This window comes from Schistocerca americana, chromosome X, assembly GCF_021461395.2.
Source record: "Schistocerca americana isolate TAMUIC-IGC-003095 chromosome X, iqSchAmer2.1, whole genome shotgun sequence".
Lineage (NCBI taxonomy): Eukaryota > Metazoa > Arthropoda > Insecta > Orthoptera > Acrididae > Schistocerca > Schistocerca americana.
Genome location: NC_060130.1, coordinates 594,405,545 through 594,424,769, shown reverse-complemented (window position 1 = coordinate 594,424,769; position 19,225 = coordinate 594,405,545).

Genomic DNA, 19,225 nt, shown 5'->3' with positions numbered 1-19,225 from the left:
TGCGACTAAAATTATAAATTTGTGTGCAGCAGTTAGATTAGCTAATTTGAATGCCTTCTACAAATAAGACACTTACATGGCTCCTTGAGTGAAAACGACAGTGTCCACTTGTTAGTTGAAGTTGTTTTAAACTTGTGATATATGCAAAATGAAAATGAGGATTAGCTACATAGATCTTTTTATTTGTTAAAACTTTTCTCTGAAACAACTTGGGAAATTGAATTTACCTTGACAGAAAACTATGAAAACAGACTATACTTTGCGTATATTTTTAGATGCTTGAATTCGATAGAGTTTTGATTTTATTAAGTCAGCAGTGTCCATTTCAATTTGGAGAAGTTGCCGAATGTAGCAATAACATTATAGCAATACAAGCATTTACGTTTCATTATTCCAGTAGAGACTAAAATATACCACAAAGACATGGCATAAATGCGCGGCTCGCATATTATAGCGCTGTTCCCGAGGCAGACACTGTTTCATAGTGACATCGCAGCGTCAGCTAATCGCAGCTTGCTTACTGGAGACTACTAACTGCCCAACCTTATTTGTCTACGGACCTTGGCCAGAATCATCTCAAATTTAACAACTTCTTGACTGATGTCATGAGTAAACATTAGCAAAATTAGGTACTGAATGTACATGAGTTTCATACTACTGCTATGTATTATTTTAAATTACAGTCACATTCAAAAGTGATATTCATGGGAGAACTATCCAAAGTGTTTTTAATTAAAGCTCGGGTCTACAGCATGATTATTGTCCCCAGTTCTCTTCAACTTCATGTTAGAGAAGGTAATCCAATAATGGAAACAGGAATAACTTGGGAAAAAGTACGTCAATATACATCTGGAACACACACACACACACACACACCCACACACACACACACACACATAACACACACAAACTGGAGATACAATTTCATAGGTAGGCGTATGAAATGAGACTTCACCCAAACAGATCTCAGAAGGCCCACACAGCACTGACACACCACCATTTTATCCTCAGCCGACAGGTATCAGTAGATGCAGATATGGAGTGGCACGTGCTCAGCACACTGTTCTCGCCCACTGTCAGTTTCCATGACAAGAGCTGCAACTTCTCAGTCAGGTAACTCCTCAATTGGCCTTACAAGGGCTGAATGCACCCCACTTGCCAACAGCGCTCACCAGACCCAAATGTTCACCTATAGTCTAGGCACATACTCATGCTATTAACAAGGTTACATATAAAGGTAATAGTTTTGTTTAGATGTGTGACTATAATTTTCCTTTCACATACTGAGTCCTTTTTAGTGTTATAGCAGCTATATGTTATCATAAAATTGCTTCAGTTCTACTTTAAATTTATGGAATTACCCAAGTTTCTTTATTGTAACAATCAACATACTGAAACGTGGTATAGACTGATAAGTACACTTCTTTGGAAACGGCTTTCTTGTGGGTTCTCTGTTAAAAACTGAGCGAAGTGGCACAGTGTTTAGCACACTGGACTTACATTTGGGAGGACAATGGTTCAATCCCACATCTGACCATTGTGATTTAGGTTTTCTGTGACTTCCCTAAATTGTTTCAGGCAAATGTTGTGATCGTTGCTCTGAAAGGGTGTGGCCGTTTTCCTTCCCCATCCTTCCCTAATCTCCTCCTCCCTCCTTCTCATCTCTGTTTCTTGCTTTGTACTTGCAAACATGATTGTTCACCATTGAAAAATTCTTGATGAGTTTTCAGAAAACAAACCTGTTCCAATATGTATGAAACATGAATCGTCAGTATTTCAAATTCTTTAATGATATTCGTACATGACTCTCTATTAGGAATTCCTTTCATAATTCTATTAGTCCTTTTTTGAAATCTGAAACTTTTTGGCATATCTGTGTTTCCTCATAAGATTACACCATATCTAAGCAAGCTGATCATATAAGAATATTAGGTATACCACAATGATTCAGTGCTACAGTCCAAAATAATTTTTTATTCATAGTTTCTAGATGTTTTCCCACATCAAGTGCTCATCCATCCACATGCCTAGAAATATGTTGTATGAAGCCTGTACAATAATGTGGTTCATCTTTTCCAACATTCTTGACACTTTTTCCTGGTTCAACGTGGAGCTTTTCTGTCCACCTGATTCTTGGTCTTGGTTTTTCTTTCCCATAGCATAGCTCCCTAAATAGACCTTTTACAGATTCATCCAGGTTTTCTTCATTACCAACAGGATTTGCATCCAAACCTCTGTTAGGCAGCAGATTCAGTATTTCCTGGCGATCTAATGGAACAATGCCTGTTTTTTTTAAACCACTCCTAATGTTGTCTCCACAACTTTCACTCAGCACTTAAATGAGTTTCTTCAACATAGGTGGAAAATGTATCTTAGTCAGAGAACCTCGGTTACCCTGATTTCTCCACATCTGGAGGAGTGACCTCCATTTACTTTTCAAAGGCTTAAAAAAGGCCTCATCTACAGGCTGGGCCAGATTAGTTGAGTGTTTGGAGAGCATTACACTGTCCCAGGGGGTGTCTTGTAAAACCTAAGCATCTTTTTCTACCTAAAATGTTTTTTAAAAAGTTGAATTGCATTGAATTTAGGTTCAATGGGGTGAAGTGATACATGTACCATTTCACCCCAGGTAAGAAAATTATTTTTTAATTTTTAATTTTTAGAAAACCTTTCTTAAATGTGTAATAACAATAGCAAGTTAATGATCTTAGATACATTCCTTACCCTTTACAAGAAATTCAGCTTTATTCAAAAGTAGGATATGTGTTAGTTGAGCAAAGTTTCCAGTACCTTAAAAAAAAGCGCAACATTACATGTCAAAGTAAACAACTCAACTGACCAGAAAAATTGGCAGGAAAAAATAGTTGATGGTCACAGGATTTAGAACAGACCTAGATGGTCAGACAAACATCATTGTTGCCATCGTTTACTTTGAGTTGCTAATACAGAGACATATTATAACAAACGTTGCATTTTGTCTCATTTTCCCCCATCATATCACTTAATCCCAGATTATGGTAACAGCTCAGAAGACTTCGTGCAAAAGTGACGCCATTTTTACGTCACAGGAAGTATCGGAAATTTATTAAAAAAAGCTTTGTTCATAGTACGATTTATTGTTATAATTGAACGTCACATAATGATTTATTGGTGGTTAATGCTTTTAGGAGATCAAAGTTATCGTGGTGTAGTGGTAATGAGTGTGGAATTGTGAAGAGAACAATTGCTCGTTCCTAGTTCGAGTCTTGCAATTTCCAAATTCTTTTTCCCTCTCTCCATTTAATACTGATTTTGATGAAGTAAAGCTTATGCATTGCCCCATGTCTGCAAGCTAAAGAAAAACAGTATATCAGACATTGTGATTGCAGACTTTCTTTTCGAGTAATTATTTTGTAAGTTACATTGCAACAATAAAGTCTTTCTTCATAACATATGTGACACAGAGACTTTTCCAAATGTGAAAACTATTTTGACAGATGTAAGGAAGGCCTTTGTGAAACATTTTGAAAATATTTAGTTAATTACTATAATGAACATAACTGAAACCAGTTCTGAACTGGTCTGCTATTACTGTAAGGAAAAATTTGTGAAAATATTTATTAATTTACTATAACAGACACAACTAAAATCAGTTCAGAATTTATTTAGTATTGCTGTAATGTTAGAAACGCCTAATAACTTGTTAGATTACTATTTTTTCAGTTCTGTTTTGTGTTGGTTTTAGGTACAGATTCGTTCATTTGAAGTGCATACTCATATAGATTTGGTACATAATTTCTTCTTTTAGTGTAAATTTTCTATATTTTTGTGCATATTTTCATCCATAAATGAAAATAGACAGCTGGATATCTAGTAATGGCGGCAGCACCATCGTGTTTGCATTAAAAAAAAAAGATTAACAGAGATATTAGAAAATCTATGTCATTCGATATTCTCGTAAGTCGAGCTTAACATGTGACACTCCATAAAATAGAATAGGCTAAGTGCGAGTAGGACATGCGTTCTGAGGGTTCTGTACAAACTTAATTATGTATATAGATAGTTCATTCATCCCAGGAGTACAGAATCTCGACGATTTGTATCTGGCAAGATATCGCTCCCAGAAATTCCAAGTTCGAGAATGTTTTATGTTTAACCCTCCTAATATTGTGGGGCCGTAGTGACCCCAGTGTGGTACTCTCGCTAAAATAAACCTTATTCTATATTCCTCAAAGTTCTAAAAAAACTCTGATTTTTCCTGAAATAAGTACTAGTTTCATAATGCATCAACAAACTTTCTGAAGATCTTCAGTTTTGCAGAAAATCATGACACATTCGACTCCACTTCTCTCGTGGGGTTTTATCATATATAAATGTTGTTTTACAAGCTATACTTGTTGTTGTATTTGGTTTGTCCCCATATTGGAAATATTGTTGGAAAGTTCGGTTGTTAACAGGAATTAATATGCGGCCAGCTATTTGTTGCATGCTTCTGCTCCCGTGTCTTGCATTTCATTGAAAATGGCTCATCACCTATCTGAAAAGAAAGTGCTCAAAATATTACTTCAAGATAATCCTCTCTCAGGAGAGTGAGATAGTGATACAGATTTTGATGTCTCATGTATTGATGGAGAAATAGATGTCTTACAAGAGGATATTCTTGAATTATACGGAAGTTCGGACGAAGATTTGGGCAGTGCAGATGTCCAGCCTATAAAGTGATTGACACATACTTCTGACTTTTATAGATAAGTAATTATTGTATTTTAAATCTGTATATACGTGCAGTAGCGTCTAGTGCCATGACACATAGTTTTTATCTCTTTGGTCTAGGTCAAAAAACAAAGAAGTTGTGTAGCACAAACAGAAGTTGAGAAGAGGTTGTGGAAGAGAGGAAAGTTGCGATATAATGCGAGTAAAGGCTTGCCAGCAAAATTCGTTGTAAAAAATATTGACATCACAGGCTCAGCTTTTCAATTGTTTCTTAGGAAGAACATAGTGAATGATATACTAAAGTGGAATAACAAAGATAGCAGTCTTGTTTACAATAGTAGATGGACAACAATAGACGCCACTGAGCTGAAGTGCTTTATCAGTGTCCTCAGCCTAGCAGATGCTTACAAAAGGCCCTAAAACAGCAACTGCACATTTGTGGAATAAGGAGGATGGCAAACCCAATTTTAGTGAAGCAATGGCTAGAAATCGTTTTACCCAAATTTCAAGGTTCATCCGATTTGACGACAGAGATGCGAGATGTCACAATCGTACATCTGACAAGCTGGCTATCGTCACAGAAATATTTGAAATGTGGGTAAAGACATTTCAAGACACATATGTTTCTCACAGCAATGGAACGATTAATGGACAACTTGTGATGTTTCGTGGTAAATGTTCTTTTCAGCAGTATATTCCTTCAAGAGCAGAAAATTTGGGTTTCAGTTATGGGTTATACGTGATAGTGCAACAATGTATTCTCTCAGTCTGCAAGTGGACATTGGTCGACAAGAAAATGAATCATGTGAAGTTGGTCAAGACAAGAGAGTCGCTTTTGATATGGTGAAAGGCTTAGAAAACAGTGTAACAGCTGACAATTTTTTCACAGGCGTTACTCTGGTTGCAGCACTTTTGAAAATCGATCTCACACTTTTAGGAACAGTTAGGAAAAACAAAGGAGAACTACCAGAAACTTTTACTCAGACCAGAAGTCAACTCAAATATTAATCTATGTAATAATTGATTTGTGTGGTCCAAAAAAGGGCAAAGTTGTAACTTTTCTCAGTACTATGCATTCACAGAAATAAGTGGAAGTTGTGAAGAATCCAAGACGATAATGATTCTGGATTATAATACAACAGAGTGAAGAGTAGATACAATAGACAAGCTGGACAGAACATGCACTACAAATAGGATGATCAGGAGGTGGCCAATGATGTTAGTCGAAATGGAACGACTTTCCGATTTCTATCCTTCCCATTAGTATCCGCAGATCTTCTTCGAGTTTTATGCAAATTATATGCAGATCTTAATTGCAAATTATTAATTTTAATTGTTATTCAAATAACTTTTATATTGTGTGCAGAGTTTAATTATCATTTTCTAGTGTGACATAATTATTTGCATTAATTTTAAGTGTTAATTTATTAATCTTCCATTTCCAAAGATGTTAACGTTTTGTCAATTGTTTGTTCTTTAGGGAGATGTGTTTTGAAGGGAAGTTGGAACGGCAGTTGAATGCAAGTGGTTGGTGTTGATGGAGGAATTGGGCAGTAGAAATGTTTTGTATTTTTCGTGAATAAACAACGATGACTCAACAATTCTGCAGATTGTTATTGCAACATACACATATAGGAAGACCAGCTGCAGTAAGACCAAGGATTCTCTTTCCTAGCAGAGCAACCTACATCCAAAGGAATTTAGGTTAAGTATTCTTTAACCAGCAAGAGAGGACTGACTCTATAAACAGAAGTTTTTTTAGTTTTCCGGATGTTTATCTGGTGGTGGAGGAGACAAAGAAGCATGTGCTTAATTCTGTAAATGCAGACATTACTATTCGATGTAATTTTTAGTGTGTGAAGAACCCACTGATCACGTCGATAGTAATTGGAATGCTTCCCAAGGTAGCAGGAACATTTCATAGTGTACTGAATGTATTTCTAATACGACTGTATCTTATTCCAGGCTAAGCAGGAAGGAGTAACTACAATAGATGTACATTCCTCATAGAACTGGGAAAGCAATTCATTGTCAGAGAACTAGACAATATGAGTTCGCAATACTTTTACCAACACCACACATGTTAAAATAAGGATGGTGTCCGTTTTGTGAAAGTTCTCTGGATAGAAAATACAATGATAAGTGTTCATAATGTGGATGTTCTGTGTATAAAAACCACTCAGCAATTTCTTGCCTTAAATGCAATGCCTTATAATTGTCGAACTGGAATTTGATAAAAAATATCTGTAATTTCATGACACTCGTTTGAACCTTGTACTGAAATAAATGGTTAAAATAATTTTGCATTTTGATTTATGTTCATCCCACTAGCATAAAGTTTTAGAACATGAAAATAATATAAGGAACACTATTATACTCATCGCTTATTAAAATTATCCTCAATGAAAAATACACCAAACCGCCAAAGAAACTGATATAGGCATGCATATTCAAATACAGAGCTTTGTAAACAGGCAGAATAAGGCGCTGCGGTCGGCAACGACAATTAATCGCGCAAGCTAAGTTGATCCTCGGCGAGGTAGTTGATGGGAGCGACTGTAAATGTAAAATGGATTTATGGGCGCTTCATCAGCCACCACAGCAAGTGTCAGCTTACATTGAGAGATTAAAATGTAAGACAACAAGTGTTTTGTGCAGTTGTTAGATTGGTTACTGCCACCACAATGGTAAGTTATTAAGCTTTATGTGACAAACAATCCTGTTCGAAGAACATCCACAACTGAACATTATAGCAGAGGTTGGAAATACCGCTTCAGTTGTAAATTACTGTATTTTCACATGAACCAGTATTTCCAACCTCTGCTAAGCTTTATGTGAGTTTGAATGTGATGTTATACTTGGTGCATGAACAATGGGACACAGCATCTCTGAGGTAGCGATGAAGTGGCGATTTTCCCATATGACCATTTCACGAGTGTACCATGAATATCAGCAATCCTCTGAAACATCAGGTCTACGAGATCACTGCCACATGATGAAGATCCTGCCAGAATGGGATGAACAATGACTGAAGAGAATCGTTCAACGTGTCAAAAGCGCAATCCGTCAGTAACTTGCTGCAGAGTTCAATGCTGAGTCATCAACAAGATTTTGCATGTGAACTGTTCAAAGAAACATCATCAATATAGACTTTCACAGTCGAAGCTCTGCTCGTGTACCCTTGATGACAGCACAACACAAAGCTTTGCACCTCGTCTGGGACCATGAACACCGACTTTGGACTGTTGATGACTGGAAACATGTTGCTGGTTGGACCGGTCTCATTTCAAACTGTATTGAGCGGATGGACGTGCATGTCAGCAGGGGGCTGCCCAAACTGGTGGAGGCTCTGTAATTGTGTGGCATGTGCAGTTGAAGTGATATGGGACCCCTGACAGGTGTAAATACGACTGTGATAAGTAACATTTATGCAAGCATCCTGTTTGGTTACCTTGATCCATTCATGTCCATTGTGCATACAGACGGACTTGGGCAGTTCCAGCAGGATAATGCTACAACCCACAAGTCCAGAATTGCTACAGAGTGGCCCCAGGAAAACCCTTCTTAGTCTAAACAGTTCCACTGCCCACCAAACTCCACAGGCATGAACATTGTTGAGCATATCTGATGACAACAGTTCATGACAATTTTTTGTGCAATTTCCCATTTTCTATGACAAAATAGTATTCTTTCATATGATATAATTGTAAAGTAACAGTTTTCGTTTTTTTCATTTAATTGTACTACAAAACGCTGCTTCTTGCAAAATTTCAAAATTCTAGGTCAATGGGAAGTACTCTATAGCTTTTGATGAGTGAATTTGTAAGTATCAAAATGTGTGACAGAAATGGCCGTATTTTTTGAATGTATTGGCTTAGAAGCCTTCATTTTTACACCCCTAAGGGACTGCAGACCTTAGTAGATAACATAAATTTAAACTTGATACATCTACCAGTGCCTGAGAAAAAAGGGTCTCAACAATCTGACAGACAGACAATCTTACAACAAAATGGTACCATGAGGGTTCCGTACATCCATTTTATGTACAAAATTCTAAAATCACTGAACTAAATTGTGTTTTAACAAAGTATAAGCGTATGCAAAGTCGCAGGTAAGATGGCACTTAACAAACTGCTGGCCCATCTGTATAAAGATTCAAAGAAACCTCAATATGTCATTTTCATTGAAATTGTTTGAGCTGTACACACACACACACACTTATGCATGCACACAAACGCATATACAGGGTGACTCCCCTAAGCCTCATCAGGCACATTTCCTCCGGTGTTCCAGCAGCTATTTGCGAATTCTTAGATTGAGTTAGCCAAACAAATGCTCCTCAAGGCATCTTCCATCCCACTACCAGTGCCGTATGAAAGTGTAGTTTTGTTACAAACAAAATAATTTTTAAAGTGGAATTTTAGATGCACATTGGACAGAATAGTCTCAAATTGGTCTAGTGCAATATTCGTTTTATCTATTTGTGTTAACATGGAATGTAGAATATGATGAATAATCAGCACTGCAGCAGCAACAGCATTAACATTTTAAATACTTCTTGAAAAACATATGAGACAAAGGTCATAAACCATCTTGAAGCTGTACTGGTCCATTTAACAACCAAAAACAAAGAAATAGTGGTTGCTGGTGATTTCAATGTAGATTTCCTTAAAGACCCTCCCAATAAAAACTTATTTGAGTTAGTAACACTATCCTTCAACTTAATTCCCACTGTAAAGTTCCTCACTAGGGTAATAATAATAATAATAATAATAATAATAATAATAATAATTTTATTGTCATTCGGCCATTACAGCAATAGACAACGTCATATACATACTAAAATACAATTAATAGTTTGAAAGAAACAACAGGTTTCTTGTTAACATTATAGTATTATATTACAGTTGATAAATTCTCTTATGTCATAGAATGGGTGGAGGACTAGCCAGTCATGAATTGTTTGTTTGAATAATTGTTCAGGTAATTCTTGAACAGATTGAGGAAGTTTATTAGATAATTTGTACCCCATGATTTCGTAGCTGTTGAGTGACTTTGACAACCTGTGGTAAGGAATATAGAGGCACCTATTCCTTCTTGTATTGTGGCTGTGTACATTTTCTCTGGTTTTTGTTTCTGGTAATTTCTTCTTCGTATAAATTAGAACATAGTATATGTACAAGTTTATAACAGTCATGATTTTCTGTTCACAGAACAATGGTTTACAGTGTGCCTTATATGCAGAACCTGTAATTATCCTGATAGCTTTTTTTTGCAGTATTAATATGTCATGTACACAGCTAGAGTTCCCCCACAAAATAATTCCATATGTTATTATACTCTGAAAGAATGAAAAATAGAATGTTCTAACATATTTTTCAGGAACACAATCCATAAGTCGCCTTAACAGGTAAATAACTCTAGACAATTTACCACTAATATATTGTACATGTTGACCCCAAGATAATTTATCATCAATGTATACCCCCAAAAATTTGACATAACTTGGATCGTCTGACAGAAGCTTGTCTCTAAGACTACAGACCATCTGCTGTGTTTTGTTTTCATTCAGCAGGAATCCATTTGCCTTGAACCAATAGGATGCTTGGTCAATTGTCTTTGCTGCACAAGTTTTAAGGCTATTGAAATCCTCACTAGCATGAAGAAATGTTGTATCATCTGCATACAACACAGTGGTGGACTTGATAAATGACGGCAGATCATTTATCATTATCAGGAACAAAAAGGGGCCCAGCACAGATCCCTGCGGAACACCTACCTTGACTTGCTCTATACTCGACATTTCTCTCCCTACACAAACAACTTGCTTACGATTCTGAAGATATGATTTTATTAATTTAAGGCTGTTATGTCTAATGCCATAGGATTCCAGTTTTTCTAGGAGTGGCTTATGCTTTACACAGTCAAAAGCTTTGCTTAGATCACAAAATGTGAGTTGAGCATAGCCCTTATCCTCAAACACTTGATGTAAGTATTTGACTACAAAGTCTATAGCATCCACAGTGGACAACTTTTTCCTAAAACCATACTGAGATTCACTAATTATTCCTAATTTACACATTTACACATTCCAGTATTTTAGAAAAAGCTGGGACTGTGGAGATTGGTCTGTAACTGCAAGGTGAGTCCATATCTCCCTTTTTATATATTGGAATTACCCTAGCCACTTTGAGTTCTTCGGGAAAATATCCTTCAGATATGCATTTATTTATACAGAATGTTAAGGGGTACACAATATAGTCTATCACTTTCTTTAGTAAATTACAGGATATGTCGTATATATCTACACTGTCTGAAGATTTCATCCGTTTTACAATGCTTAGGACATGACTAGGTGAGACCTCGGAGAACATAAACGTACCTGTGTCTGTTGGTGTTCTGCAAACATTTTTAGAAAGTAACTCTGATGAATTGATTTCAGGTTTGATTATAGTATTTCCTACATTTTCAACAGATTTAATAAAGAAATCATTGAATTTTTGGGGACTTATATTAATTTTTTTGCTTCTTACATCTTTAGCAACACCATTTATTAATTTCCATGCAGCTTTGCACTTATTTGTAGAATTATCAATGGTATTGAAATTATGTGCTTTTTTGGCTTCCACGATGGCTTTTTTATACTCATTCCTGCATTTTATATAGGCTAATCTGGCATGTTCTGTTTTCTGATTGCTACATATATTGTGCAACACCATAACTTGGTTTTTCATACTTGATAATTGTTTAGTGAACCATGAATTTTGTCTGTTTGTAGCCCTGTTTGTAAAGCCTTTGTCAGTTAATTTGCATTTCTTTATGGGGATATTGTCATTAAATTGTGTCAGAAATGTTTTAAAAAATCTCTCAAATAATAGTTTCCCTGACAAATCAGCACTAAAACTATAACTTGTGTCACCATGACATCGGTTGAACCAGTCTCTCTCAGCAAGGGACTTACAGAGCTGAACAATTTTGTCATCTGTGACAGGCCTGGTGATTATAACTTTTGGGACAGGCTTTGGAATATTACTATTATCAATACAGAACCTACTTGTATAGTTTAAAGATACAGAGTCATGATCTGAAAATGGAAACGCTGTAACAGCACATGATTCTTCTGTAGTTTTAAAGTTGACAAAAATATTGTCAAGACATGCTTTATCTCTTGTGGGCCTGTTATTGATTGAGTGCAAATTGCACTGTCTTAAAAGGTTTTTCAACTCAGTCACAGTACGTTTATGTGTTGTTATATCAAAATCTGCATTCAGATCTCCACCAATTACTATGTCATAATGCAACCATCTGGTCCCTCTTAGTACATCTAACAGCATGTCCAATTTTTCTAGAAATACATTGATGATACCCTTAGGTGACCTGTAAAGGGATACTATTACTAACTTAAGACTGTCCATAACTATACCAGTGGCTTCAAAGTTCTGTTCCTCACATAAATAATCTAGGTCCAACTTAACAATGGAGCAGCTGAATGACTGATTAATATATATTGCCACACCACCTCTTATATGCAGTTTTCTACAGTAACTATTTGCTACATTATAGTTATCAAGTTTGACAACTGTAAGTACACTCTCAGTAACCCAATGTTCACTCAGACAGAAAATATCAAATTTGTTATCTAGTCCAAAACTGTTTACAATAAATTCTTTATCTATTAGTCCTTGAACATTCAGATAGCAAATTTTAAGATCATAATTGTTGTTTATTTTAGATTGAACGTTTTGGTGAGGTGTTGTGAAATTTGTTACACTACTTATCTCCTGGGCTGCTTCATCCTGCTGCCTTCCACTAAAAAATCATTTAGACGGACAGGAGGTGCTGTTTTCCGTCTACACGTAACACTTGATGCTGCTTCTCCTGCTGCAATTCTCATTTCTCCTTTTAGAGGCACTATAGTTACTGTTGCTGGTGAAACTTCTGCTGTTGATGCTACTGTTACTTCCTTTTCCACTGCTGCTACTGATAATGCCACTGGTGACTGTGACGCTTTACATGTTTGCACAGTTGTAATTTTTTCATCATAGGGTGTATCTGCAGATGTTTCTTCCTCATATGCTGTTGGTGCACTTTTCTTTTCTGTTGTCATTGGCAGAAAACCTGTTGCAGGTAGTGCTATTTTTACATAGGCACCCACTCCTGCTGTCTTTATCACCTGGAGAATTTCTTTCGCCAGCACTTTCTTGCCTAGGTTGTTTCTGTGCAGTCCATGTCTAGTAGTCAGTTGTTCACTAACAACCATTGATAATGTCTTTATAGAAAAGTCCAATGAGCAAAATATATTACAAAGGCAATAGTCAATGGCCTCTCAGACCATGACATACAGTTCCTTCTGTTAAATGTTAATACTGAACAGGATATAAAATCTGTTAAATCTTAGCTCAATAGGGTGATCAATAAGCCAAAAATTGATTATTTTGGTACACTCCTCAGAGACATTCACTGGACTGAGGTTTACAGTGCTCATGGCATGAATGAAAAACATAACACTTTTGCTAATAAAGTGCTTACCTTATTTGAACACTGTTTTCCCCCAAAACTAACCAAGGTTGGAGCAAAGTCTACAAAGAAGCCATGGATTACTCAAGGATTAGGAGTATCATGTAAAACAAAAAGAAAACTGTATCTGTCAATCTGAAACAGTTCTGATGTTGATGCTATAGCACATTACAAGAAATACTGTAAAATATTAAAAACTGTAATACGAACATCAAAGCAAAATATCACAAGGAAAAGATAGTCATATCAGATAACAAAATAAAGACAGTATGGGATATAGTGAAGGAGGAGACTGGTAGAACCACACATGAAGAGGGACAAATAGCATTAAGAGTAAATGATACATTGGTGACAGATGTGTATAGTGTTACAGAACTATTCAACAAATATTTTATAACTGCTACTGAAAAGATGGGATTGTCAGGTTCTGTAGATGCTGCTATGGAATACCTCAGACCAGACATTTCAAGTACCTTCCATAATATGAATTTGACCCACACTACCTCAGCAGAAGTAATGTCCAACATAAAACCTTTAAAATCAAAAAGTCTATTGAGTATAATGAAATATCAACAAAGTTAATTAAAGAATGTGATTCTGAGTTAAGTAACATAACCAGTGGTTTATCAGTGGAATATTTCCTGAATTGTTGAAATATGCTGAAGTTAAGCCACTGTTTTAGAAGGGAGATAAAGAAATAGTATCAAATTTCTGTCCAATTTCACTTTTGCAAGCTATCTCAAAAAATTTTAGAAAAGGTATTGTGAAACGTCCCCTTTGAATAATTTATACATGACTGTGCTTAAACTGACACACAATATTTTGTTAGCGCAACGCAATCTGACTTTCAAAATTCCCTACAAAAGAATGGCCCTGACTAACATTAAACTATACCCTTCACAAATCACTTACCTCACAAAAATCTTCGCTGCTCAAGCTACTGCAATACAGCGAGCGCCACTACTGCCAGCTAAATAAAAGATTCAAACTATGGAAGGCACTAACTACTGATAGGGATAGTTAGCAAATGAAAGATATTAATAGAGAACAAACAATGTATTTACCTTGATATCATCATATATAAAAATGAATTATTTGACATGATGAGTGATCGCCAAGGTGAGTTCATGACAATTTTTTGTGCAATTTCCCATTTTCTATGACAAAATAGTATTCTTTCATATGATATAATTGTAAAGTAACAGTTTTCGTTTTTTTCATTTAATTGTACTACAAAACGCTGCTTCTTGCAAAATTTCAAAATTCTAGGTCAATGGGAAGTACTCTATAGCTTTTGATGAGTGAATTTGTAAGTATCAAAATGTGTGACAGAAATGGCCGTATTTTTTGAATGTATTGGCTTAGAAGCCTTCATTTTTACACCCCTAAGGGACTGCAGACCTTAGTAGATAACATAAATTTAAACTTGATACATCTACCAGTGCCTGAGAAAAAAGGGTCTCAACAATCTGACAGACAGACAATCTTACAACAAAATGGTACCATGAGGGTTCCGTACATCCATTTTATGTACAAAATTCTAAAATCACTGAACTAAATTGTGTTTTAACAAAGTATAAGCGTATGCAAAGTCGCAGGTAAGATGGCACTTAACAAACTGCTGGCCCATCTGTATAAAGATTCAAAGAAACCTCAATATGTCATTTTCATTGAAATTGTTTGAGCTGTACACACACACACACACTTATGCATGCACACAAACGCATATACAGGGTGACTCCCCTAAGCCTCATCAGGCACATTTCCTCCGGTGTTCCAGCAGCTATTTGCGAATTCTTAGATTGAGTTAGCCAAACAAATGCTCCTCAAGGCATCTTCCATCCCACTACCAGTGCCGTATGAAAGTGTAGTTTTGTTACAAACAAAATAATTTTTAAAGTGGAATTTTAGATGCACATTGGACAGAATAGTCTCAAATTGGTCTAGTGCAATATTCGTTTTATCTATTTGTGTTAACATGGAATGTAGAATATGATGAATAATCAGCACTGCAGCAGCAACAGCATTAACATTTTAAATACTTCTTGAAAAACATATGAGACAAAGGTCATAAACCATCTTGAAGCTGTACTGGTCCATTTAACAACCAAAAACAAAGAAATAGTGGTTGCTGGTGATTTCAATGTAGATTTCCTTAAAGACCCTCCCAATAAAAACTTATTTGAGTTAGTAACACTATCCTTCAACTTAATTCCCACTGTAAAGTTCCTCACTAGGGTAATAATAATAATAATAATAATAATAATAATAATAATTTTATTGTCATTCGGCCATTACAGCAATAGACAACGTCATATACATACTAAAATACAATTAATAGTTTGAAAGAAACAACAGGTTTCTTGTTAACATTATAGTATTATATTACAGTTGATAAATTCTCTTATGTCATAGAATGGGTGGAGGACTAGCCAGTCATGAATTGTTTGTTTGAATAATTGTTCAGGTAATTCTTGAACAGATTGAGGAAGTTTATTAGATAATTTGTACCCCATGATTTCGTAGCTGTTGAGTGACTTTGACAGCCTGTGGTAAGGAATATAGAGGCACCTATTCCTTCTTGTATTGTGGCTGTGTACATTTTCTCTGGTTTTTGTTTCTGGTAATTTCTTCTTCGTATAAATTAGAACATAGTATATGTACAAGTTTATAACAGTCATGATTTTCTGTTCACAGAACAATGGTTTACAGTGTGCCTTATATGCAGAACCTGTAATTATCCTGATAGCTTTTTTTTGCAGTATTAATATGTCATGTACACAGCTAGAGTTCCCCCACAAAATAATTCCATATGTTATTATACTCTGAAAGAATGAAAAATAGAATGTTCTAACATATTTTTCAGGAACACAATCCATAAGTCGCCTTAACAGGTAAATAACTCTAGACAATTTACCACTAATATATTGTACATGTTGACCCCAAGATAATTTATCATCAATGTATACCCCCAAAAATTTGACATAACTTGGATCGTCTGACAGAAGCTTGTCTCTAAGACTACAGACCATCTGCTGTGTTTTGTTTTCATTCAGCAGGAATCCATTTGCCTTGAACCAATAGGATGCTTGGTCAATTGTCTTTGCTGCACAAGTTTTAAGGCTATTGAAATCCTCACTAGCATGAAGAAATGTTGTATCATCTGCATACAACACAGTGGTGGACTTGATAAATGACGGCAGATCATTTATCATTATCAGGAACAAAAAGGGGCCCAGCACAGATCCCTGCGGAACACCTACCTTGACTTGCTCTATACTCGACATTTCTCTCCCTACACAAACAACTTGCTTACGATTCTGAAGATATGATTTTATTAATTTAAGGCTGTTATGTCTAATGCCATAGGATTCCAGTTTTTCTAGGAGTGGCTTATGCTTTACACAGTCAAAAGCTTTGCTTAGATCACAAAATGTGAGTTGAGCATAGCCCTTATCCTCAAACACTTGATGTAAGTATTTGACTACAAAGTCTATAGCATCCACAGTGGACAACTTTTTCCTAAAACCATACTGAGATTCACTAATTATTCCTAATTTTTCAAAATAGACAGATAGCTGTTGGTAAATTACACATTCCAGTATTTTAGAAAAAGCTGGGACTGTGGAGATTGGTCTGTAACTGCAAGGTGAGTCCATATCTCCCTTTTTATATATTGGAATTACCCTAGCCACTTTGAGTTCTTCGGGAAAATATCCTTCAGATATGCATTTATTTATACAGAATGTTAAGGGGTACACAATATAGTCTATCACTTTCTTTAGTAAATTACAGGATATGTCGTATATATCTACACTGTCTGAAGATTTCATCCGTTTTACAATGCTTAGGACATGACTAGGTGAGACCTCGGAGAACATAAACGTACCTGTGTCTGTTGGTGTTCTGCAAACATTTTTAGAAAGTAACTCTGATGAATTGATTTCAGGTTTGATTATAGTATTTCCTACATTTTCAACAGATTTAATAAAGAAATCATTGAATTTTTGGGGACTTATATTAATTTTTTTGCTTCTTACATCTTTAGCAACACCATTTATTAATTTCCATGCAGCTTTGCACTTATTTGTAGAATTATCAATGGTATTGAAATTATGTGCTTTTTTGGCTTCCACGATGGCTTTTTTATACTCATTCCTGCATTTTATATAGGCTAATCTGGCATGTTCTGTTTTCTGATTGCTACATATATTGTGCAACACCATAACTTGGTTTTTCATACTTGATAATTGTTTAGTGAACCATGAATTTTGTCTGTTTGTAGCCCTGTTTGTAAAGCCTTTGTCAGTTAATTTGCATTTCTTTATGGGGATATTGTCATTAAATTGTGTCAGAAATGTTTTAAAAAATCTCTCAAATAATAGTTTCCCTGACAAATCAGCACTAAAACTATAACTTGTGTCACCATGACATCGGTTGAACCAGTCTCTCTCAGCAAGGGACTTACAGAGCTGAACAATTTTGTCATCTGTGACAGGCCTGGTGATTATAACTTTTGGGACAGGCTTTGGAATATTACTATTATCAATACAGAACCTACTTGTATAGTTTAAAGATACAGAGTCATGATCTGAAAATGGAAACGCTGTAACAGCACATGATTCTTCTGTAGTTTTAAAGTTGACAAAAATATTGTCAAGACATGCTTTATCTCTTGTGGGCCTGTTATTGATTGAGTGCAAATTGCACTGTCTTAAAAGGTTTTTCAACTCAGTCACAGTACGTTTATGTGTTGTTATATCAAAATCTGCATTCAGATCTCCACCAATTACTATGTCATAATGCAACCATCTGGTCCCTCTTAGTACATCTAACAGCATGTCCAATTTTTCTAGAAATACATTGATGATACCCTTAGGTGACCTGTAAAGGGATACTATTACTAACTTAAGACTGTCCATAACTATACCAGTGGCTTCAAAGTTCTGTTCCTCACATAAATAATCTAGGTCCAACTTAACAATGGAGCAGCTGAATGACTGATTAATATATATTGCCACACCACCTCTTATATGCAGTTTTCTACAGTAACTATTTGCTACATTATAGTTATCAAGTTTGACAACTGTAAGTACACTCTCAGTAACCCAATGTTCACTCAGACAGAAAATATCAAATTTGTTATCTAGTCCAAAACTGTTTACAATAAATTCTTTATCTATTAGTCCTTGAACATTCAGATAGCAAATTTTAAGATCATAATTGTTGTTTATTTTAGATTGAACGTTTTGGTGAGGTGTTGTGAAATTTGTTACACTACTTATCTCCTGGGCTGCTTCATCCTGCTGCCTTCCACTAAAAAATCATTTAGACGGACAGGAGGTGCTGTTTTCCGTCTACACGTAACACTTGATGCTGCTTCTCCTGCTGCAATTCTCATTTCTCCTTTTAGAGGCACTATAGTTACTGTTGCTGGTGAAACTTCTGCTGTTGATGCTACTGTTACTTCCTTTTCCACTGCTGCTACTGATAATGCCACTGGTGACTGTGACGCTTTACATGTTTGCACAGTTGTAATTTTTTCATCATAGGGTGTATCTGCAGATGTTTCTTCCTCATATGCTGTTGGTGCACTTTTCTTTTCTGTTGTCATTGGCAGAAAACCTGTTGCAGGTAGTGCTATTTTTACATAGGCACCCACTCCTGCTGTCTTTATCACCTGGAGAATTTCTTTCGCCAGCACTTTCTTGCCTAGGTTGTTTCTGTGCAGTCCATGTCTAGTAGTCAGTTGTTCACTAACAACCATTGATAATGTCTTTATAGAAAAGTCCAATGAGCAAAATATATTACAAAGGCAATAGTCAATGGCCTCTCAGACCATGACATACAGTTCCTTCTGTTAAATGTTAATACTGAACAGGATATAAAATCTGTTAAATCTTAGCTCAATAGGGTGATCAATAAGCCAAAAATTGATTATTTTGGTACACTCCTCAGAGACATTCACTGGACTGAGGTTTACAGTGCTCATGGCATGAATGAAAAACATAACACT